The sequence below is a fragment of the Canis lupus genome, chromosome 3 (assembly GCF_048164855.1).
Source record: "Canis lupus baileyi chromosome 3, mCanLup2.hap1, whole genome shotgun sequence".
NCBI classification, from domain to species: domain Eukaryota; kingdom Metazoa; phylum Chordata; class Mammalia; order Carnivora; family Canidae; genus Canis; species Canis lupus.
Window position 1 is genome coordinate 50,616,787 of NC_132840.1, and position 24,112 is coordinate 50,640,898.

Sequence of the window (24,112 nt, forward strand, 5' to 3'; positions counted from 1 at the left end):
TCTTTTTTTATTTATGTTTTCATTGTAGTGAAGTATACATAACATAAAAATTTACCTTTTTAACCACTTGAAGTATGCCATTCAATGGCATTAAGTATATTCACATTGCTGTGCAATCATCCCCGTCTGTCTATCTCTGGAACTTCTTTATCTTTCCAAACCTCTTAAAAAACAACTTTCCATTTCTTACCCCCCTACACCCTGGAAAATACCATTCTATTTTCTGTATCTATGAATTTGACTACTCCAGTTTCCTCCTATAAGTGGAACCATACAACATCTGTGCTCTTGTGACTCACTTAGTGTAGTTTCTTCAAAGTTTATCCATGCTGCATTATGTGTCAGAATTTCCTTCCTTTTATATTGAAGGCTAAATAATATTCCGTTGCATGTATATGCTACCTGTTTTAACCTGTTTATCTGTCTTGGGCTGATTCTGTCTCTTTGCTGTTATGACCAATGCTGCTAAGACCTTGGGTGCACAAATATCTGTCCATGTTCATGAATTCAATTCTTTTGGGTACATATCTAGAGATAAAATTGCTGGATCATATGGTAATTCCATTTTGAATTTTTGAAAAACCATCTTACTGCTTTCCAAAGAAGCTGCACATCAAGAACTTCCTAAAATCAGTTTAGAGCTTAATTTTAGTTGGGAAACTTTATATTTGGAATGGGAAGAGTAGACATTTGGAATGACAGAGATTCTGATGTACTTGCAGTCATTTCTATATACCAGCAGTTTCAGAAACAAAAGACAAATATGTATTTTCTAAATAATGCAATGCCATATAATTTTAAAGTAGATGATCAATCTGAGAGTACAGGGATATCCTCTCAAAGGGAAAGGATATTCCTCAGCTTGGCAGAGATGGTACTTTGTGATATGGGTACATAAAATGTAGAAGAAGAAAATGTTTACTAAGTTACTTATCTTCTATGACCTCCTCTCATCTCTAGGCTACTGGAATTCTGACCAATCATGTATACTTACATCAGCCATCTCTCTCCGTGCTCCATGCAGGATTTTCAAACGGAGCCCAGATAAACAAGGAGGAAACCCAAAGTAAATTCATCTACACTATTTAGTGATAAATAACAAGACTAAGACAAAATAGATTATATTCCATTCTAAAATGGCTAAACTAAAACAAAAAGAAAACACAATGTAGCAATAGTACAAAATCTGCCAACAAAATATAAGGAAGTGAACATACACAGCAAAAAAAAAAAAAAAAGATGAGTATGCTTCTGAAAAAGACTTATTTCAGAAACCACGGGAATGGTTAAAAGAGTAAATGTTTCACTCTTCAATATAATTAAAATTGATGGGCTTTATGAAATGAGGAAAGAGAAATGAGAGGACAAAGGACTCTATGGAAGGAAAGACAACCAGTAGTGCTGAGACAAATAAAACCAAAGTGAAACCTGAAGAAACAGTGAGAAGCATAAATTAGGACAGCATCAAAAATCATGTAGAGGCGCCTGGGTGGCACAATTGGTTAAGCATGGAACTCTTGGTTTCAGCTCACATCATGATCTCAGGGTTGTGGGAGTGAGTTCTGGGTCAGGCTCTGAGCTCAGCTAGTTTGCTTGAGTATTTCTCTCCCTCTGCTCTTACCCTTCTCCTCCATTCCCTCTCTCTCTCTCTCTCTATCCCTCTCACAAATAAATAAATCTCTTAAAAAAAAAAAAAAGAAAAGAAAAAATCAAGCAGAAGATCCTAACCAGAATGCAGAGGATGATTAAAAAAAAAAAAAAAAAACACAAAGGCAACTAGCAGAAAATTTTCTTAATGTGTGATACTGTTTAAAACAAAAACAAACATAAAAAAAAGAGTGAAACTAAGATGTATCTTTGTGAACTTATTTAAATTTAAGAATGCATTATTTAGCCATTTAGATCTAGGTTTCCCAATCTCAGCAATATTTACATTTGGGACCAGATAATTCTTTGTGGTGGGTGCTGTCCTACACACTGCAGGATCTTTGGCCTCAGCCCACTAGGTGCCAGTAGCACCTCCTACTGGGAAAAATGTTGTGGGACCCGAAATGTCTCCAGCAGGCAATATTGGCCCTGGTTGAGATCCACTTAAGTACAGTAAGCACATCATCAAAAAATACAACATTTACAGCATTATGCACCAAAAGTCTGGGAAGCAGGGTTCTGAAGGAAATCAAATATGCTTCAAGAATTCTCTACTCAGTTGGGGTGCTTGGGTGGCTCAGTTGGTTAAGCAGCCAACTCTTGGTTTCAGCTTAGGTCATGATCTCACCGTGGTGAAATGGAGCCCCACTTCAGGCTCTGTGCTCAGCAGAGAGTTTGCTTCATATTCTCTCTCCCTCTCCCTCTAGTTCCAACTCTCTCTCTCGCTCTCTCTCAAATAAACAAACAAAATCTTAAAAAAAAAAAAAAGAATACTCAGTTGAGTTGTTCAATGATTTGTTCAGTAGAGCTCTTAAAAATCAGTATGAAAACATGCATGCACCTGCAATAAAATAAGCAAAGACACAAAAGGAAAATTTATAAAAGAAATCCTCTGAATGTGGGAGTTAAAAAATAAATCCATTCAAATGATCTTAATACCATATTAGTGTTCTAATATGGGTTCCAATCTCATTCAGGCTGACTTTGGGCATGTAATATTTCAGATTCCACAGAATCACCCATGTCAGGTTACCATAATCGTCATGATAATTATGAGCAGTATCCAAACACACCAAAACATACCAGGAGAATCAGCTAACAACCGAGGCTGTCCGCTGTTAAGGATGGAGTGCAGTGATCCCAGCAAACCCTGGACTCAACAGTTTGATTCAACAGCTCACATGAAAAAAATCTCTCAGTTACATGAGGAAATCTAAAGCACTAGAATATGATTTACAAAAATTAAATTGGCAAGGAATGTGGCAATAAAGTTGTCTAATGTGTTCCAGGGTGATGGTGGGGAGATGATTTAAAATAGCCAAGGGCAAGAACGATTTAAAATCGGCTGCTGAGCAGTGAACATTTTCAGAGCTGTCTGAGTCTTGGGTTGGGTGTACAGCATTTTAGTTCAAAGGCTGTAGTCCATTTCAGGGTTTGACAGGAAGAAGTAAGAGGCCAGCTGAATTCTTGCCAGAGGATATAACAAAGAATTCAGAATCCAATACCCAGCCCAGCTCACACAAAACAATGGTTCCTTTTTCCCTTGTTTGAAATGCAAACCAGTCACTTTTCTGTTCCTACAGTTGTAACTAATGAAATCATCTTTGCAGAGCTCTTACAACAGCTTCCCTTTCTATCTCTGGGCTGCTCTTTCCTTATTTTTCTTGCTTCTCCTTTCTCCCAGAACTCAGGTCTCTAAGACCAGTTATGGTGGCTGTCAAAGAAACACCATCCCCAGGACACATTGCTCTTGGTCACTTCATTAGCCTGAATCCCAGAGTGAGACTGCTGCTGCCGCTGAGCAGAGCCAGGATAGGTAGCTTAAGTAAAAAATGAAATTGTGATGTTTTAAGCCGTAGTTATTTGAAGTGTTAGTTATTGCAGCGTGATTTAGCCAAAGCGGGCTGATATAGAGGAGATGCACCTATTACTGGAATTAAGACATGGCACAAACATGCTCCTAGTGTAGCATCTGGCATGCAGTCGGCACTCAATAAATGTTTGAAAGAATGAATGCAAGGAAAAGATCTGGTATACAGTGCCAACCTTGTCATTTGCAAGCTGTGAGGCCATCACTTAATTTCGTCCGTGATTAAGGATACAGTTAGCTGCTCTGTTTGCCACAGGTATTGTTGTGATGGTCCAAAATGAAGCATTTGTTAAGGCACAGAATAAGCTATAAAGTGTACAAATGAATTTACCTATTCAAGTCAGTGATAATAGTATTATTTCTATCCCATTTATGCACAAATTGCATATTTTTCTCTTGCCTCTAAACAAGGCAGAGAGTGGGAAAATGGATGTAAGTATATGGAAGTCAAGATGCCTAGTGCCTAAATCTGGATAATTCCTCAAGTACCTGTGTGCTCTTGTCTCTGGACATCAGCGTCTTTATCTATAAAATAAAGGAGTTACACACCAGATTCTACATGAGTTCCTTTTCTAGTTTAACATTCTAGGAGGGATTTCATGTGGTCACAGACCTTACGAGGTTGGACTCCACAAAACTGAAATGGCAAATTGATCTGCACGGCCCCTCCATGTCTTCAGTTGGGGCTACATCTGCCAACATTTCTAGATGAAAAGTGAACAATGGTTAATTGCCCAACTGCTTCCAAATGTCCAGATGTTTGGCATGGGGACCTAGCATGTGAATGATTGACTAAATTACTTCATTTTTCATCCAGGCATTTTGGCTTGGTTCAGATGCAACCTCTCTCTCTCCAGCCCTGGAAGTGAATCCTGCAATAGTGGGGGGTGTGGGGTGTGGGGGGAGGTTTGAGGTGAAGAGCAAGAGAGAAGTATGGGTTTTGAACTCTTTTCCATACGCGGATAAAAGAGGACTCAGACTTCTTATAGATAACACAGGTAAAGATGCTTTCACGCCATCCCTTCAATGATTCTGCAATGATCTCTCCATTCAAATAGAAGAGGCATAACTCTAGATGCGTGAGGCCTCCAGAAAATGTAGTGACTAATGAAATCAACAGGCAGATCCATTCCAGCCCAGCCACCAGGTTAAGTCAAAGTAACAGATAAAAGAAGTGAATATCTGATAGCAATCTCTTGCTTTTGGCCATTCTTCTTCCTGCTGTCTCTACATACTTAGCTGTGCGCCTGCCTCAAGGCTCATTTCCTTATCTGTAGCCCTTCTTATTTATCATCTTCAGAAATCGATCTATTTTCATAACTTCAGTAATAACCTCAACATAAGTGTCAAGGGAAGGGTGGGTTTGAACCTAAGCTGTCCAGAACTCCAAAGCAATGTCTTGATGTCCTTGGGCAAGGAACATATTGAAACCATTAAAAATGTGATGTAACTTCCAAACACCCACGGAAACAGTTACATACATTGTGAAGCACAATGTTTATATTTGTTTGGTGAAAGTAAATACGGTAAAGTCATGTCAAGATAGAAAAACAAAGGAAATGAAGAAAGGCCATACATTCATTTTAACAAATATTCTGGGAGCACTGTGCCAATGTGCCCTATTGGGACTCTAGTACTCAAATACTGAGTAACAAACTACCTCGACACCCTGGGTTTAAAGCAGTGCATATTTATTTAGAACACGATTCTGAGGGCCAGCAGTCAAGCTGAGCTCAGATGGGCAATTCTTCTGGTCTTGGCTGGGGCCACTCATGCAACTGCAGCCAGCTGCTGTGTTAGCTGGGGCCGAGCTTGTCTGCTGTGGCCTCCATTGAAATAGCATATCTCTGGTCCCCATAGTCTCTCATCTTCCAGCAGGTTGTCAAGGCCAGCTCTCAAAGTAGCAGGCAGTGTTCCAAGAGAGCCCAGGGGAGTGTGTGAGGCCTCTTGAGGCTTGGACTTGGAAATGGCACACTTGGGGCACCGGGGGGGCTCAGTTGGTTGAACATCAGACTTGATCTTGGCTCAGGTCTTGATCTCAGGTTTGTGAGTTTGGGCCTCGAGTTGGGCTCTACACTGGGTGTGGAGTCCACAAGAAGAAGAAGAGGAAGGAGGAGGAGGAGGAGGAGGAGAGGAAGGGGAGGAGAGGAGAGGGAGGAGAGAAGGAGAAGGGGAAGAAGAAAAGAAGAAGAAAAAAATGGCACATGATCTCTTTCATCATAGTCTAGTGGTCAAAGCAAATCAAATGAGTTCAGAGTCAAGGAATAAGGGAATAAGACTCAACTTTTTGAGTTTGTAACACAAATCTACATAGTGTGAAGGAATGGACTAGACAGGAAAACAAAAGTACGAGGAAAGCATTCCAGGTGGAGGGACCCCCTGTGATGCAGACAAGACCCTTCTACCAGTCAATGACTCTCTAGTCACAGTTGTTGGAGGGACATTGCTGATGAATCTCCTGCCATCACCTCCAACTCAACACCTCCCAAAGGAAAATGATCATCTCTTGATTCTCTTATAATTCTCACTGTCCTTTTTTTTTTTTTTAAATCATTCTTAGGATTTTCTGTGTTAGAAGACTTACGGTGAGCTTTGGCCTCACTCTTACTCAATACTTGTTTATATTTATATATAAGGACTTATCTTAGAAGCTGAGATTCCCTTTAATATTTACAAAGATTCTGGGACCTTCCTTTATCGTATGTGAAAGAGACAGACACACATACAACAGGATTATCGCAAGAACTGAATGAGACAATATAAACAGATCTGTTTAGCACAGTTTCTGGTGCACAGTTGATGCCTGATACATGCTCATTCCTTTGTAGGGATACATAAGAAATTTTATTTTATTTATTTTATTTTTTAAAAGATTTTATTCATTTATGCACGAGAGACACACAGAGGCAGAGGCACAGGCAGAGGGAGAAGCAGACTCCCTGCAGGAAACCCGATGGGGACTTGATCCCAGGACACAGGGATCATGACCTGAGCCCAAGGCAGATGCTCAACCAGTCACCCAGGTGCCCTAGAAATTTTAAAAACACCTTTTGCCGCTTCACATTTATTTTTATATCAAACTGATATGGACACATGGCAAGTGGAACAAATGCTGTCAGTGTCACAACCCGTCCTTGGGCCCTCCTCCCTTTCCTTGGTCCTCATGACTACTGACTAGCTGTGTCTGCACCTTTCTAGAACCACAGCAGGCCGGCTCTGTCCTTTCCTGTAGAGTGGGCTAGAAGGGCTGGGAAGTTAGCAGAGTCCAGAGAGGAGCCCTCAGCCTGTTGGGATCAGTATATAAATCGGCCCCTCCCCCCAGCTCCCTTGCTTCTTAGGTAAGGTAAGCATGACATGTTTGGATTATTCTGTTTTCTAGTCTTCCCTGAGAAATAAGGCTAGTTGCCACTGCATTAGATGCTTTAATAGTTTAGTCTTTATTGGTCCATCTTCCTGTCTGTATCTTTACTCCCACCACCTTGCAAGTGTTCCTTGTACCTCCCTCCCGGCCTCGGGGCTCCCCTCCTTCCCCAGCCCCAAGGAGAAAACTTGCCTCCAAGATCTGGCTGCTTAAGATTTACTCTGGGGGAAGAACACCCGAGTGGCTCAGTGGTTGAGTATCTGCCTTTGGCTCAAGGCATGATTCTGGGGTCCTGGGATCAAGTCCCACATCGGGCTCCCTGTAGGGAGCCTGCTTCTCCCTCTGCCTCTGCCTCTGCCTCTGTGTGTCTCTCATGAATAAATAAATAAAATCTTAAAACAAAACAAAGCAAAACAAAAAAAAGATTTACTCTTGGGGTACCCCAAACCAAAACATGAACAGTTAAATAGCACAGAAGAGCCTGTGATAGAAGCCAAGTTTCCCACTCCTCAAAGATAAATTTTTTTTTTTTAAGATTTATTTATTTATTCATGATAGACATAGAGAGAGAGAAAGAGGCAGAGACACAGGAGGAGGGAGAAGCAGGCTCCATGCACCGGGAGCCTGACGTGGGATTCGATCCTGGGTCTCCAGGATCGCGCCCTGGGCCAAAGGCAGGCGCCAAACCGCTGCGCCACCCAGGGATCCCCTCAAAGATAAATTATATTTCTTTCTTCTGGTTTAAGTTCTTTCTGTGGTGACCTCAGAGCTGTAGATAAAATGCTGATAACTCTGTTTTTTGATTTAGCCATTTTAGATGATATCTATAGACTCTTTAATATGAGAGATGAATATTCAATCACTTAGGATTCTACTCTCAATCTCAAACACTTGACATGTAGATTTTTCTATTTGGTTCTGTTATTGGCTTCATTTAATTTTAAACAATCTGCTTAACTCTCTATTTCTCAGTAAGTCAATTTTCAATGGTGTGTATTGAGACCCCACTTAGTGAGGTTAGGGGAGTTCCAGCATCTTTCCTGTCCCAAATTCCATTACCTAACTTCTCGCAGCTACATGCTTATCCATACTGTGTCCCTACAGTCGGTGGTGGTGGTTGTTGTTGTTGACATTAACCTCTCCCACAACCTCCAGCAAGCCTTCCATGCTTTGTCCAAAGATTCTAAAGGTAAAAAAACAATACAATATAAAATTTTAGATTTTTTAAAAAATTTATTCATGAGAGACCCAGAGAGAGAGAGGCAGAGACACAGGCAGAGGGAGAAGCAAGCTCCATGCAGGGAGCCCAACTCAGGACTTGATCCTAGGTCTCCAGGATCAGGCCCTGGGCTGAAGGTGGCGCTAAACCACTAAGCCACCTGGGCTGCCCAAAATTTTAGATTCTAAAAGCTAAGGAACTATCTATCACACACACACACACACACACACACACACACATATATATCGCAATAGTGCAAATATTGTGTATATTTTTTAGAACGTCCTTCAAAATGTTGTTTTTGTTTGTAAACAGTTGTTAAATACCTGCCACGTGCCACTAAGTAATGAGGGTTCAGTGATCTACAAAACACTCCCATCCCTGGCCTCAAAGGAACAGATAGGATGGATAAAATTAAGCAAATAAATAAATAATCACAAATGTATAAGTGCTCCAAAGGAAAAGCGCAGGGTATTTGGAGAGCTTCACAATAAGGTGTGATATTTATTCCAAGACACAACAGAAGAGTAGATTTTATAGTGATTAGTGTGATGTTTGAGCAGGGAGTGATGGGGACAGAGGGAAGAGCCAATGAAGTCCCTGACACAGGAAAGAGCTTGACAGCACAGACTGACGATGGTAGTAAGTTTTGGGTTCTGTCTTGAGGACTTTGGATTTTGTTCTGAGCACGAGAGGAAATTCAAATGATACCAGGAAGCTCAGGAGGGGATTTAAGACTGATGGGGGACGGCTAGGTGGCTCAGTGGTGGAGCGTCTGCCTTTGGCTCAGGTTGTGACCCAGAGTCCTGGGATCAAGTCCCACATCGGGCTCCCTGTAGGGCACCTGCTTCTCCTTCTGCTTGTGTCTGCTTCTCTTTCTGTGTCTCTCATGGTTAAATTAAAAAAAAAAAAAAAAGACTGATGGTAGAACCAACAAGGATGATTGTGGCTAATCAATGAGATCACGTAGATTAAGTTCTCAACACAGTGCATGATGTACAGGAAGTGTTTAATAAACAATCAGAAATTAGGGCCCCTGGGTGGTGAGGTCGTCTGAGCCTCCAACTCTTGGTTTCAGCTCAGGTCAGGATCTCAGGGTTTGCTCTAAGCATGAAGTCTACTAAACTTTCTCACTCCCTAATGTATTTATGTAAAATAGATACATAAATCTTTTAAAATCAATTGATCCCAGGTGTTATTATTGTTAATCACATTATATTGGTAAATGACTTAAACTTTCTGAGGTTCAACGGTCTCTCTTGTGAAATAAGAAGACCCGTTGATCCCACAGCATAAATACAATATAAGAACCACATAACAAGGAAGCATAAATAATTTTTGCAAGTGGATGGATGTGCCCAGTGTAGCGGTCGAGTTTCTCTTTCATCTCAGAGATATTTTTCATTGGTGTGGAAATTGCTCTGGGCTCTGGGAAAATAAGCCAGCGTGTGCGTGCTGCTTAGCCATGGAAGCGCAACTGGTTTCCTTTGCTTTGACCCAAGTGCGTTTCTTCCTTAACACTCACCAGATCTTCTGCGGAGGAGGGAAGGTGTTTGCCAGGAATTGCAAAGTGAGCATGCAGCCTGGGTGCATGTGCCTTGGCATTCTTCCCGCCACCACTGCCAAAACATCCAAACCTGGAAGTAGCGGCACTGCGGCCTTAACGAGCCACTGACGGAAGCTTTTAGAAATGTGTGGTTTCTATTTGTGCCAACGGGGTGTTTTTCCTGTGCTTCCCATTTTCTGCAGGTGGTCCATTTAATTTAACTTCCAGCCACTACCTTCTGCTTTGATTCAGGGAAGTTACTTGTCTTCCCCATACATTTCAAATTCCAGAATCCTTTACATTTCCTGTGTTTTCTCCTCCTTCTTCCCTCGGCCCCAACGCCCCCAAACTCTAGCAAAAAAAAAAAAAAAAGAGCTTTTTATTTTTTACTTTTTAAAAATCCTCCAGAATACAAAAATGTCCATGAGTCTGAACCAAATCTGGCATCATTTATACCTGAGAAACTATTTGACTCTGTGGCTGGAAATGGTTTGCTTCAACACCTGAGAATTTTTTTTTTTTTTTTTTTTGCCAAATGACCTTATTTTAATGGTTCGATTTTGACAAATCCTGAGTTCCTGCTGAAAGGGCTACGTGAGACACCTCATTTCTCTAACTGGTGACAGGAGTTTATGAAATCTAGGCTAGACCCAGGGAGGCAAAGTTAAAGGCACTTGGAGGGAATGAATAGGGGAGTTTGGACGAGCCTTGATGGGGGTGAAGCCCAGGGCACACGCATCATCCCTGTCTTTAGAGGAGGAAGGCTTCCCGGAGGAGGTGATGCTTCAAAGCAGCAGCTAATGGATGAGAAAGCAGGCATCCGGGGAGCCTTCCTTATGCAAGAGGAAGCACGGTGGCTGGCCTACAAGGTGCAGACAAAGGAGGCTTTGAGTAAGTTGTCCTGGGAGGAGCCAAGGTATAGGAACATGGACAGGGTGGCTGGGCTCACAGCCCTGCTGCAGGGCTCAGAAACAGGGGTGAGCTGTGGGCGTGCACGTGCTTGAGTATGTACACGGGTGCACGTGTGTGTGTGTGTGTGTGTGTGCATCGACACAAGCAATGTAAGTCTTATTGTCTGAACCATATTTTCAGGGACGCAGCCAGCATCAGGCAGCCACAATCACTTCATTATTCATTTTGAAGAGCTGCAGGGCACCGTAAGAGTGCTTTCTGAAGGCTGTTGGCAAGGAAAATAGGAATAAATGAGCGAGGCAATAGAAACCTTCTGAGCTGTCCACGGAGGGGACCTCTGTTTCCCTGGGAAGCTGAGGGCTCAAGTTATGGGATTTGGGTGGGGGTGGGGAAGGAGCCTCATTTTCCTCATCTGTGAAGTGGGTGCTGCTGGAGTGCATTCACATCAGAATGGGGATGGCACTCTCAGCTCCTCACTCAAGATGGGGGGGGGGTTCGAACTTGTGATCATTCCAAGAATAAGGAAGGTAAATGCCTCTAGGATGCATTGGCCCATCTATCGCTTCAGGTTGCACAAAGATAAGGGGGGTGAGCTTTGCCTCTGGTGCCACATTGGGCATTGGAGAGAGGGGAGACACTGTAAAGCTGTGCTGGGTTTTCTGTTTGGTTTTGTTCTGTCTTCAGCTCCTGCAAGTCATAGTCAAACACACAAAACTTTAAGACAGGGTTAAGGTCTACTACAGCTATTTTTGTATAAGCCTAAGGCTTCCCAAGAATAATAAAAGTTCAAGTGCAAGTGCGGCCAGTGAGGTGGTTCATTGCTTTCTTTTAATTAGTTTTGCACCTCAAAGGACCCCTCATGCTATGGTGAGCTCTGACACTGGTAAGATTCACGGATAATTGACCCCAGGAGGGTGTTTGGAGGATGAAATTAAATGTGATCACACATACAAAATGCCTAAACAAGGGGAAGCTCATGGGAGTCAAGTTGTTCCATGTATGCCTGGCTTGGAGAGAACCTTGCCCTCCCCTGTGCTCTGACCACGTGCCACCTGAATCCCCGGCCTATTTCCTCCTGCTTCGGTCTTAGGTCAGCCTTCCAGCTGGACTATATGCCCCTGGAGAGGTGGGGTCAGGTCTTACTCATTTTTATAACCTTCATAGCCAAATGTAACCAAATCATCAGGAAGGAACAATTCTCCATAACTGGAGCCACTACTGCCTTGGCATGCCTTCCTCAGGACTTTGGGGGCTTTAACAATTCACTGTTGCTTCTCTGGTTTGTTTGTTTTTTAAATATGTTATTTATTTATTCATGAGAGAGAGAGAGAGAGAGAGAGAGAGAGAGGCGAGACACAGGCAGAAGGGAAGCAGGCTCCATGTAGGAAGCCGGATTTGGGACTCGATCCCGGGACTCTAGGATCCTGCCCTGGGCTGAAGGCAGCACTGAACCACCGAGCCACTCAAGGATCCCACTTCTCTGGTTTTTGAAGCCTTGTTTCCTTTCTCACCTTCCTCCAACGCTCTCAAAGTAATAGAAAGTATAAGCTTATTTCCTCATTTAAATTTAAATGAACTTGGCTTTGACAATGCGGGGAATCCTTGGTGAAAGGCTCCAGCCAGATAACCTGTTGTCATAAGGACTTTGGACAAGGAAGCAGGAAATGCCTCTCATCTCTCTACAGCAGGAAGCCTTAGCCTTTCCTGATAACTGAGGAATTCACCTTCTTGGGCCATCCTTCGGGCCATCACTGGTGCTTCAACCTAGGCTTTCTCTAGGATAGAGCTTCTCAGCATGTGTTCCCTCAACGGGAACATTGGCCCCACCTTGAATTTTGTCAGAAATGCAAACTATCCAACTCCACCCCAGACCGTCTGGATCAGAAACCTGTGGGGTGGGGTCCAGAAATACGCATTTCAACAAGCTCTCCAGCATATTCTGAAGAACACTGAGAATCTGGATCTTCCAGCATCATTAAGGCTAGAATCCGATTGCATTGTGGTTTCCTTTTCCGTAAGACGGACACGAAGGGGGGTGTGTAAGCTTTGCCTTCGGTCAGTTTGTTGGCAGAACTCTGGGTGAGCCAAGGCTAAAGGACCCTTCACATACCATCCCTATGCTAAACATGAATTTTTTTACCCTTGTTTTTTGCCTTAAACTTTTAGCCACACACTTCAGTGAAATTTTAATAGAATAGAATAGAGAAATTTAGAATAGAATAGAGCACCTAAACCTCAGATAGGCATGTATTGTCTGTTGCAAGGAGGCTATGGGTGGGTGAGGAAGGGCAATAGGTGTTAATGTTAATGTATTAAGACTCTGGAGGAAAGAACACCATGGAACACCAAACCAGATGTAGCTGCAAAACCCACTTTCTTTTTAGTACATGCAGTGTGCAGCTGCCTGAAGTAGACTTCAGGGGTAAGGAATAAAGATAACCAGGGAAATAAAAGTGGGTATGACTATGAGCATTCAGAGACTGCATGGGACTGGCTTTTGGGAAATTCTCTTCTTTGTTCCTGCTTCTAATGTTTTTTGGTCCAAATTCAGGTACCCAGCTCCTGAGGAGGTCCATCTACATGCATTTCCATGGCTCCAAGCACAAAAAGTGCATTTATTCCAAGGACATAGGTTAAAGCTGGATACTGCACTACTCCTGGTGTTACAACCCTAAAGAGTTCTCAACCCTGCCCTCAAGGAGCTGACGGTCCAACAAGCGCATGGATGGGTAACCAGGCAACTATTAACATGGCGCTATGTCTTATCACAACAGTACTATGTGGGGCATTTAGATCACCGGATCCTGTCTTAGAGGGGTCAATTCATGTTTCCCAAAGGAAGTGACTGAAAGTTGAAGGATGAGCAAAAATTTTCTGGTGAATAGCTGATCAGAAAGATGTAGTGGAAAGGGGATGGCAAGTAGCAAGTGTAATGGGCACAACAAAAGGCAAGCACTCATTGAAGATGGTTTGGTAGGTCTAGAGAAAACAAGGGAGAAGGAATAATGAGATGAGAGCTCTACATTAAGACACGATCATAGAGACAGACTAATGTCGTAGACTGGCAATGACATGCTAGTTGGAGTGGAGATTCAATTTGAGTACAGGCAAGACTGGATGACAGTGAGGAGATCCACAGTTGGAACAGACACCAAAACATAAGATTCCTGGCTGGCTCGGTCAGTGGAACTTGAGGCTGTAAGTTTGAGCTCCATGCGGGGTGTAGCAGTTACTTAAAAATAAAATCTTAAAAAAATCTTTAAAAAGATAAGATTCCCCCAGGCAACCTTAATAAGGTATTTGTTAGATTATGTGAGGAAAGTTTTAAGACTTCCCTGAAAGACACAAAAGTAGACTTGGACAAATAGATCTCTTATGTTCTTAGTTAGGATGACTCCACATTATAAATATATTGATTCTGCTCAAGTTAATATATATATATTTAAAGTCATTCCAATAAAAATACCAATACGTTTTCCAGACACATTAGACCCCCCCAAGAAAATGCTAGAGAAAATGACTGTAAAGTTTGTTTCTAATAAAACATAAGCAACTAAAAGCGGCCAGGGAAATCCTGCATCAGAACAGCAATGATTCTAACAATGGATGATTCTAACAAAGTTAAAAACATACCACATGGAAAAAAAAATATATCACATGGGATTATCTTTATGGCATCACATTGGAAACAGCCCCCATTCTCATCACTAGCAGGTTGGCTGAAAAAACTACGATATGTCTATCACATGGAACGCTTTGCAGTCATGAGAAACAATGTGTCCGATACTATATATACACAGATAAAGAGTGACTTCCAGAATATAAAAGCAAGGTGTAGGCTGACAAAGATTAATTTTTGCATAAGAGAAGTGGAAAAATGAAAATAATAGTCACACAAAAATTTAAATAACACCCAATAATTTAGACAGCATTACAATTTTAAGTATGCTTATGTATAGTTATAATAAAACAAATAAATATGTATCTCAATGTTAGTAGGAACCAAGGTTTTTCAGGCAAAATTCAAAGAAAAAACTGTATTGTTAAATTTGAATTTGAACTATCACCATGAACTCAGTGATACACCTACATACTTTGTGTCAGTCCACTCAGCCTAGAAGCAATGATACTCCTGTAACAATGAGCACATCAAACACCCAGAGTTTGCTTTCTAAATATCATTTTGAATGAGAAGAAAATAAGGCCCCTCAGTGAAATTGCTAAGCCAGGTCTAGAGCAGGGAAAGTACAAAGTGAACCTAGGTAGTCTTGTGGCCTCAGCAAATGAGAATGTGCCCAGAGGTAATGAAGGCATGTTTAAACAGAAGAGACAGCTTGAGAGGCTCTCACTGATCAAATTCAGTTCAAAATAAGCATCAAAAAGAACACTGTACTTGATAGAAACATACTGAATTTTTAAAAAAAAAGTCATATTGATACAGAGAAAGAGAGAGAGGAGGGAAGAAGGAAGGAAGGAAGGAAGGAAGGAAGGAAGGAAGGAAGGAAGGAAGGAAGGAAGGAAGGAAGGAAGGAGAAATCCATTTGCCACCACTAGAAGTGATTATCATACCAACCAACTCCTTACTCTAATAACTGATAACTAAAGAAAAAAAATAAGCATTTATCCTGCATTTTTAGGGTGAACTCTAGTTTATTAATAATGGAAATCTCTTCTTTATATAAAAATACCAGCTAATAAATGTGGGAGAAATAATAGAACTTTAAAATCACCATTTGGAAATGTCCAGTGGGATAACTAACTCAGGTAAGTATAAACAATAGATTATGAAACTATTGAAGCTGATGGGAAATGCTCATATGGTGCTAAAGCTCACCCCCCAGTTTATATGTTAATTGGAAAGGGGGAAAGGCATTTTAGCCAAGTGATAAAACTTAGCATCACTAATGGTAAGACATACTGCCTTAGATGCCTTCTGAGTGAGGTGTTATGAAATGCAGAGTATCATCCATGCTTCAAAGAATTCTTAACTTGAATCTAAGCATCCCTTTAGGTGTAACTTTCAGGTTGCAGGAAATAAGTGGAGGAAAAAGTTAAATGACACCACAATAAACAACCTGACAAATCTAAGGTTTGGAACATTCTATAAGACAATTAATTGGCCTATTCTCTTCACAGAAGAAATAGTAAGAAAATAAAAAGGCAGGAGGACACTTCTAGGTTAAAATAGACTAAAGAGAAGGGCACATGGGTGGCTCAGTGGTTGAGCATCTGCCTTTGGTTCAGATCATGATCCCGGGATCCTGGGATCTAGGCCTGTATCAGGCTCCCCAGAGGAACTCTGGTTCTTCCTCTGCCTGTGTCTCTGCCTCCCTCTCTGTATCTCTCATGAATCAATAATTAAGTCTTAAAAAAAAAAAAAAAACAGACTAAAGATATTTAACAATCAAATGCATGAACATTTACTGGGTCCTGGATCATTGAAAAAAAAAAGACATTTAGGGAAATTTGCATATGGACTAGGTTAGGTCACATTAGAGGATTTGCCTTGACTTTCTTAAGTAGAATAATCATATTATAGAACAGAGAAGATGTCTATTTTTAGGATATTCATGCTGAAGTGTTTAAGTGTGAAAGGGCATGATGTCTACAACTTGTTTTAAATAGTTCAGCCAAACATAAAAGGACAGATACAAAAAAAGATGGTGAATTTTTACAAATGTTCATTGTCTCATTCTTTCAACTTTTGGGGGTAAGTTTAAAATCTTTTGGCCTTTATTTTTTTTTATTTGGTCTTTTATTATTTATTATTTTATTTATTTATTTTTCAAATAGTTGCCATATCCAGCATGGAGCCTGATGTGGGACTCAAACTCAAGACTTGAGATAAAGAGCCAAAATTGAGAGTTGGATGCTTAATTAACTGAGCCATCTAGGTGACCCTAGAATTTTTTTTTTAAATAGGACTTTGGAAATTAAAAAAAGTAAGATTGACTGACTCCTAAGTTTCTGGATTGAGCAAGTGTGTGGTGATTTACCAAGAAAAAGGAAATGTGAATAAACCTGGATGGAAAGACAAGGATGGGTGGTAGACATAAGCAAGCAAGTCTTAAATGAGAAAGAAGGACCTTCCTTCATAGTTTCCCCCTTTGCTTCGATTTCTCCTCACTTCTTCCCTCCTCCAGTAAGGGAAGCTGTGGGGAGGTGGGGTTAGGGTGTAGGGCCAGGAGGAACCAGAAGGTCTTTGATCTTAAACTTAGGCTTGTGATTCAGCTCAGGCCACCATAACCAATCCTTCGAACCTTGGTTTAACAGACCAATTCAAGGAGAATTTAGAGGCAAAATCTATAAAACTTGGTAATGAGTTAGATGTGCTGGGGAAGGAAGTGTCAAGAAAAACCCCATTATTCTGAATTATACAATTAGATTGTGGTGGTCTAACTGGGGTGTCCTGACCCTCTGGGGGCTGGAAAAACAATCCAGCTCAACACACACATGAACACTTCTGAAGCCCACGACTGAATACTAAAATTGAACTAGACCACAAGATTCTGTCTATCTATACATGGAAGTTAAAAGTTTAAAATGCAACATCACATTAACTCAAAATGGATGACAGACCTAAATGTACATGCAAAACTATAAAACTCCTCGAAGATACATGGTGGAAAATCTAGATGACCCTGGTTTGGGGATGACTTTCTAGATAAAATGCCAAAGGTACAACCTATGAGAGAAAGAATTGATAAAGTGGACTTCATTAAAATAAAAAATTTCTGCTCTGCAAAAGACACTGTGAAGAGAATAAAAAGACAAGCCACAATGGGTGTAAACATTTGCCAAAAGTCCTTGATAAAGGACTGTTATCAAAATATGCAAAGAACTATAAAACTCAATAGTAAGATAACATTTATATGGAACCACAAAGGACCCTGGCTAGCCAAAGCCATCTTGAGAAAGAAGAACAAAGCTGGAGACTTCACATGTCTTGATTTAAACTATATTACAGAGCTCTAGAGTCCTCTAAATACTATGATACTGACATAAAATGTCCAGGATGGGACATCTTGTGGTGCCAGAAAAGAAAGAAGCTAAAAAAATGTACTGGGGTCATGTTGAAAGGATTCAAGAACCAGTTTGAAGAGGCTCCCACTGGCCTAGCATAGGACGATTTCAGCATCAGAAAACAATAACATCAATAATGGATTGAAGTGTGTCTAACAGATGTAAAGTTACAAGCTTGTGATAGTAAAGAAATTGATCACCATTGGAATATTCCGTAAATTCCACATTATTTTCAAAATCTGTACATGAGAGAAGAATCAAGCATTTACTTTGCCTTTTTTATATAACTTGTTCACTGGGTAATTAAGTAATTAATGAGGAATCAACGATCTTTTAAGGAATATTCCAGTTGACGAATGAAGGAAGAATGATAAGATTTGAGTATCACCATTTTGAAGACACTAATGAATTAATTTAGATTCAGGTTTGATTCACCCCTCTGAATGTAACTGCCCATTTACAGAAAATATAAGGCACCTCACCCATTAAATGACATTATGGGAAATTCTACAGGACAAATAGCCAGGCCCCTTGAATACAAATTTGCAAGACGAAAGGCAGATTTGGAAGGAGTCTTTGAACCTGAGTTCAAAGGAACCATATCAACCAAATGGGATGTTTGGACCTTATTTGGACCAAGACTTAAACAAAATTATCTTTAAAAAAAATTATATAAGACAATTGGAAACCATAAACACTCCAAGATAATTTGAGATATTAAGGATTTATTGTATATTTTTTTTAAATTTTTATTTATTTATGATAGTCACAGAGAGAGAGAGAGGTGCAGAGACACAGGCAGAGGGAGAAGCAGGCTCCATGCACAGGGAGCCCGATGTGGGATTCGATCCCGGGTCTACCAGGATCGCGCCCTGGGCCAAAGGCAGGCGCCAAACCGCTGCGCCACCCAGGGATCCCTATTGTATACTTTTTAAGGTGACAGTGGTATTATAATTATGTTTTCAAAAATTCTCTTTAGACCTAGATATTGAAATATTTATAAGTCAATTATAGATGACTGATGTCTGGAATTTACCTCAAATGATAAGTGAAGCGGGGTATACATAGACAAGTTTGGGCATGTATTGATAATTTTTGAAATTAGGTGATAGATACATTGAATTCACTGTGGTCTTCTGTGTATTTTTAACATATGTCTAAAATTTTCTATAATAAAAGGGTAAGAAAAACTTGGAAGCAACCGAAATGTTCTTCAGTGGGTGAATGGATAAATGATGGTACATCCCAAACAACGGAATATTATACAACATTACAACAAGATGAGCTATCCAGTCATAAGATGACATGGAGCAACCTCAAATGCATAGTAAGAAGCCAGTTCAGAAAAGGATATATATTGTATGACTCCAATTCTAGGACATTCTGGAAAAGGCAGAACCAGACACTTTAGTGGTTGCCAGGGATTAACAAGGAGAGGGAGATGAGTGGGCAAAGCAAGAGGATTTTTAGGGCCATGAAAATATTCTAGAAGATACTCATTGGTGGATACATGTCCTTATACTTCTGGCCCAAATATATCAGCAAGAGTGAATACTGATATGAACTGTAGACTTTGGGATATGATCTGTCAATGAAAATTCATCAATTTTAACAAATGTACCAGTGTGCTGGGACACGCTGATAGCAGGGGAGGCTATGCATGTGTGGCGGCGGGGCTTCTATGGGAAATGTCTGTTTTTTCTGTCAATTTTGCTGTGAACCTCAAACTGCTCTGGAAGTAAATAGTGTTAAAATACTAAAAAAGAAAAAATAAATAAATTTTAAAAAGTAAACATCACTAGTCATTACGGAAGTATAAATTAAAGCCATAATGGGGTACTACTACATACCTATTAGAAAGGCAGAGAAAAATATTAAAAGACAGTGCTAGATCGCAGAGCCCCTGAAACTGTCATCCGTTGCTGCACGAATGTGTCAGAGGTCCAGACACTCTGGAAAACGACTTGGCTGTTTCTATAAAGTTAAAAATACCATAAGACGAGTTATCCCATTCGTAGGCATTTCCCAGAGAAATAAAAACGGATGTTCACATAGAAATCCGCATGCAAATATTTACAATGCGTTTTGTCACAATTGCCCCAAACTGGAAAAAACTCAAATACCCTTGCCGTGATGAATGGATGGTAAAGGGATGCAGGGCTTCCATACAATAAATAACCATCAATAAAAAGGAACCAGGTACTGATCCACACAACAGCAAGGATAAATCTCAAAAGCATTAGGCTAAACAAAAGAAGCCCCACCCAAAAAATCACACACTCAATGACTCCTTATTTATGGTATTCTAGACAAGTCCAAACCATGGGGTCTTGTGAGTGCACATGGGGTTGACGACAAAGGGGCAATAGGGAATTTTAGTTCTGTATCTGGACTGTGGTGACGGCCACAAAATGGTACCAATTGTTAAAACTCACAGGACCCTCCGATTTTATTTTTTTAACTTTTATTTATTTATGATAGTCATACAGAGAGAGAGAGAGAGAGAGGCAGAGACAGAGGCAGAGGGAGAAGCAGGCTCCATGCACCGGGAGCCCGACGTGGGATTCGGTCCCGGGTCTCCAGGATCACGCCCTGGGCCAAAGGCAGGCGCCAAACCGCTGCGCCACCCAGGGATCCCGACCCTCCCATTTTAAAAGGGTGAGTTTGCTCTTTGTAGATCATACCTGGGGGGGGGGGGGGGGGGCGGGGCGGAAGGGGGACAGGGGGCGGAGTTTAAAATGCAAATAAGTGCGAGAGATACGCTTTTAGGCCCGTGACATTAAAATGAGGTCAATTAGCCAACAACTGCCAGCGATTGGTGTCCTGACCCCTCCTGATCTTGGAGAACAAATGTTAACAACTGTGGATGCCCCGGGCCTGGTGGAGGCAAAAAGGCCTCAGGGGACCAGCTGGGGAAGCTTCCTCCTGTGACTTCGGCCAACCCCAGTGCACTTCATCTGGGCACACTTGAATAAAACCATTCATTTGCTAATGCATCGTAGGGTGCAGCTCATCAGGAGCCCGGATGCTCGGCCCCAACCCCGGGCTACCTTCCAGCGAGCAATGCATTTCCTCTTATTTGCCAGGATAATATCCTGAGATTTATTCATAATTTAAAAGCATCCCCAAATTACACAGTAGGTACCTGGAGCCCTGTCGCTGAGGCCTAGTTCAGCGACGGGCCTGATGGAAACCTCGTCCCCCAGGTCCCTCCCGGTGACCTGCGTGCACACGCAGGTGGAGAGCCCGGGGCGCAGAGTCTGGGGTTCAGTCCCGGCCACATCACTGGGGGGGGGGGGGGGGGGGGCACGGTCCCTCCGGGTCCCGCGGGCAAGTCTCGGTTTCACCACCTACCTGGCGAGTGGAAGGCTGGGGGCTCTGAGCACGAAGGCACGCTCTGTATTTGCAAGTCATTTGTAAACTTGAAAATGTTCCTTATGCAACAGCGAAGCGAGGGCCCGGCCTGAAGGCTCTCCGACGTGACCCTGGGCTCCCCCCACTCCCCTCCGTCCTGTTCAGACCCTTTGTCGCACCATTTGTACATCTGTGATATGATACCGCGCCTCCTCTGAAGGATCCGGGTTCCCACTAATGCAGCCCCTGACAATGGCTTCGATGAAAGAGATAAGCGCAGAGGCCAGAGGGTCTCCGGAAAGAAAGGAAGCTTGTAGCTTTTCAAGTTCAATGAGGCTTAGGAGGTTGGAAGGCTCTCCACATAAAGGCCTGTTTAAAAGAGCGCCAAGGATTCAAAGCCTCTGCTTTTCCCAGACCTCTGACCACTTTCAGCCATCGGGGGCCGTGTGCGTTTGCCCGTGTCCCGCACTCCCAAGCCTGGACGCCCCAAATGGAATTACCTGGAAGGTCCGACGGGGGGTTGGGGGGGAGGGGGCGTTGTTCAGCCCCTGGAACCCAGGGCGGCAGGTGCAGCCTGCCCCTGGATTCCCAGCCCCAAGGACTTGATGTATGCAAATGTTGGGGCCATCAGGCCAGGGACAATAGAGGACTTAATCCCCCCCAGGCGAGGGAGGGGGGGGACCCCTCGCTCACACCCCTCCCCCTTGCTAAAACCTCAGAATGGAGATCTTCCTGCACAAGCCCAGACGCTTCAAAGTGTGCAGCCCTGGAGGGAGCTGGGGCAGCGCAGGCGCCTGGGAGGAAATTCTACAGGCGTCTTGGCCCAGCCTGGTGCTGGGTGGCTGCAAGAGAACATTCTAGTGTTCCTGTTTCTTGGTGCAAACAGAAGCAAGCCCTGGTGGCATGTGCAGTTGTCCGGGTCTGATTAGGTCGTGCAGGCACCGAGAGACATTTATATGTGATTTATTTGCCCTAAGCAGAACCCACAAAAGGGAGACTCTTACCCTACCTGGTCCTGAACTCTGAAGGCCTGGTCACTCTCCCCTTTGGTGACAGATAGCCCTGACCCATCCGGGAATCCAAAAGGGAAGGAAGGTGGCTTCGGTCCCAAAGGTCTAGCTTCCATCCATGGCCCCTCCACCCAAACCCAGGGGATCTGGGTTTCTGCTCCTAAATGAGGTGCTGGAAGTCCCTTGCTTTTATTTTATTTTTTAAAAGATTTTATTTATTTATTCATGAAAGACCCGGAGACAGAGGCAGAGGCACAGGCAGAGGGAGAAGCAGGCTCCCTGCGGGGAACCCGATTCGGGGACTCGATCCCAGGACCCCAGGGTCACGCCCTGAGCCAAAGGCAGATGCTCACCCGCCGAGCCAACCAGGCACCCCGGTTCCCTGCTTTTCTCTGCACCTTTTGTCAAGACCACTGTAGGGTGGGCCATTCTGCTAGGCACTGGGCGTAAGGAGAGGGAAAATGCATGGTCCCTCCTGGCCCTAAGTGATTTCTCTCTCCTTCCAGCTCCACTCTCATCCCCCAGAGCAACTAAACCTTCAAAGTGCATACATTCTACTCTCGTGAAAGAAAAAGTGCAACGCAGCCTGCATACAAATTAGGAAAGTTTACAACTACAGTCTGACATTGTTCAGGTTCTGCCAATGTTTCCAGCTCTTTTTGTGTCTTCCTCCTTCCAGACGCTTTATGGGGCCCAGTCTCTCACTAAACTCCGTGATCGCTGTTCCAGCCTCAGGTGAATACAGTTCTCCCAACACCACCACCGCCACCCACCCCCCGCTTTGATGCCGTTGCCAGAAATTCCCTGGATTTAATGCCCCTTTTCTGGGCACACAGCTCCCCTTAAAACCGGAGCGTGGCATTAGGTAAAAGCTGAGATTTCTTCCAGGTCTGAGATCCCAGGACTCGGGATAATAATGCAAAGCCCTCGTATCCCCGGCAGTGTGTGTCCTGGGTGTTGTGTGTGCCTTTTTCTCCCCGCCAGGGACAATAATAACAGAATTTGAGCTGTGCCTTTGGAACCACAGGACGAAGCATTTTTCTCCCTGCCTCCTTCTCTTGGGGAGACTTGTTTCTTGCACATCGTGAGTCTAAACCATGGCTCGAGGATGCTCTTGTCTAAACCGTGGTTCGAGGATGCTCTTGTCTTTCCCGGGGTTTTGGCACATGGGGTTTTTGCCCCGGGGTCTGGGGCATGGTGATCCTCCATTGGAACATCCTGGCCTTGCCCATTTTGAACCAGAGTCCACCAGCCTCCCGCGTGGGGCGCACAGAATCACACACAAGTTGTCCTCCCTCCCCGGAAAGCTGCAAAAAGATGCCAAAGGCAACAGCCCACTTGCCCTCCTGCTATTGGGAGGGTCAGGTTCATTATTTTCTAATGTTTTCAGATTCAAATTGTCATGTAAATTAGGGATAGGAAATCACCATTAGGTCATTTTTTCCTATCCTCTCAGGGGCTGAAGTGGGATCAATGTATACTCTCCACGTCTTTGTCCTCCCTTGTGTTAAATAATGTAAGGAATGGGGCTTCTATTCTTGAGAGAGTATTACATATTCTAATAGATTTTCACAGTTAAGAAGGCCTTTCATCTTTGGTGCAAAGTTTCCTTTCTTTACATTCATTTCATTACTTCATTCTTTGGCTCTCCCTTTACGGCGGCCTCCCCCTTTTGGGGTTTAGACCCTACAGATGGAGTTCTTAGAGCTGGTTCTCTGAGTGAAACCCCTGAGCACAGCCTGCCTGGAATGGGAAACAATCCAAGTGGACCAACTCTTTGGCTCTTTGTACAAACGGAAAGTATTATCGAGCAGACCGAGGCGCGATGCTAATGCACCCAGATCCCTTGTGGGTCCGAGGAAACTTTTCTCTCTCTCTCTCTCCCTATATATATATAATGATTCAAGCAAGGTAAACTGTTCTGCTTACAAACAACATGCCTCGTCCTTGCTGTGTTCAACGGTTGGGTTCGGCCGCAGCAGTGCCACTTGTTTGCATCTGGGGATGAAGGTGGCATTGGGGGAGGGGGTAGCTCGAAACATCTCTAAAGGTCTAGAGGGCCGTGTCCCCTAGAGTTGAAAGGACAAGACTTTTCTCACAGAGGTCTCATAGGATGTGATCTTTTCTGCCCCTGTTCAGGGATCAGAAAACAGAAATGTCTCATTTTTCA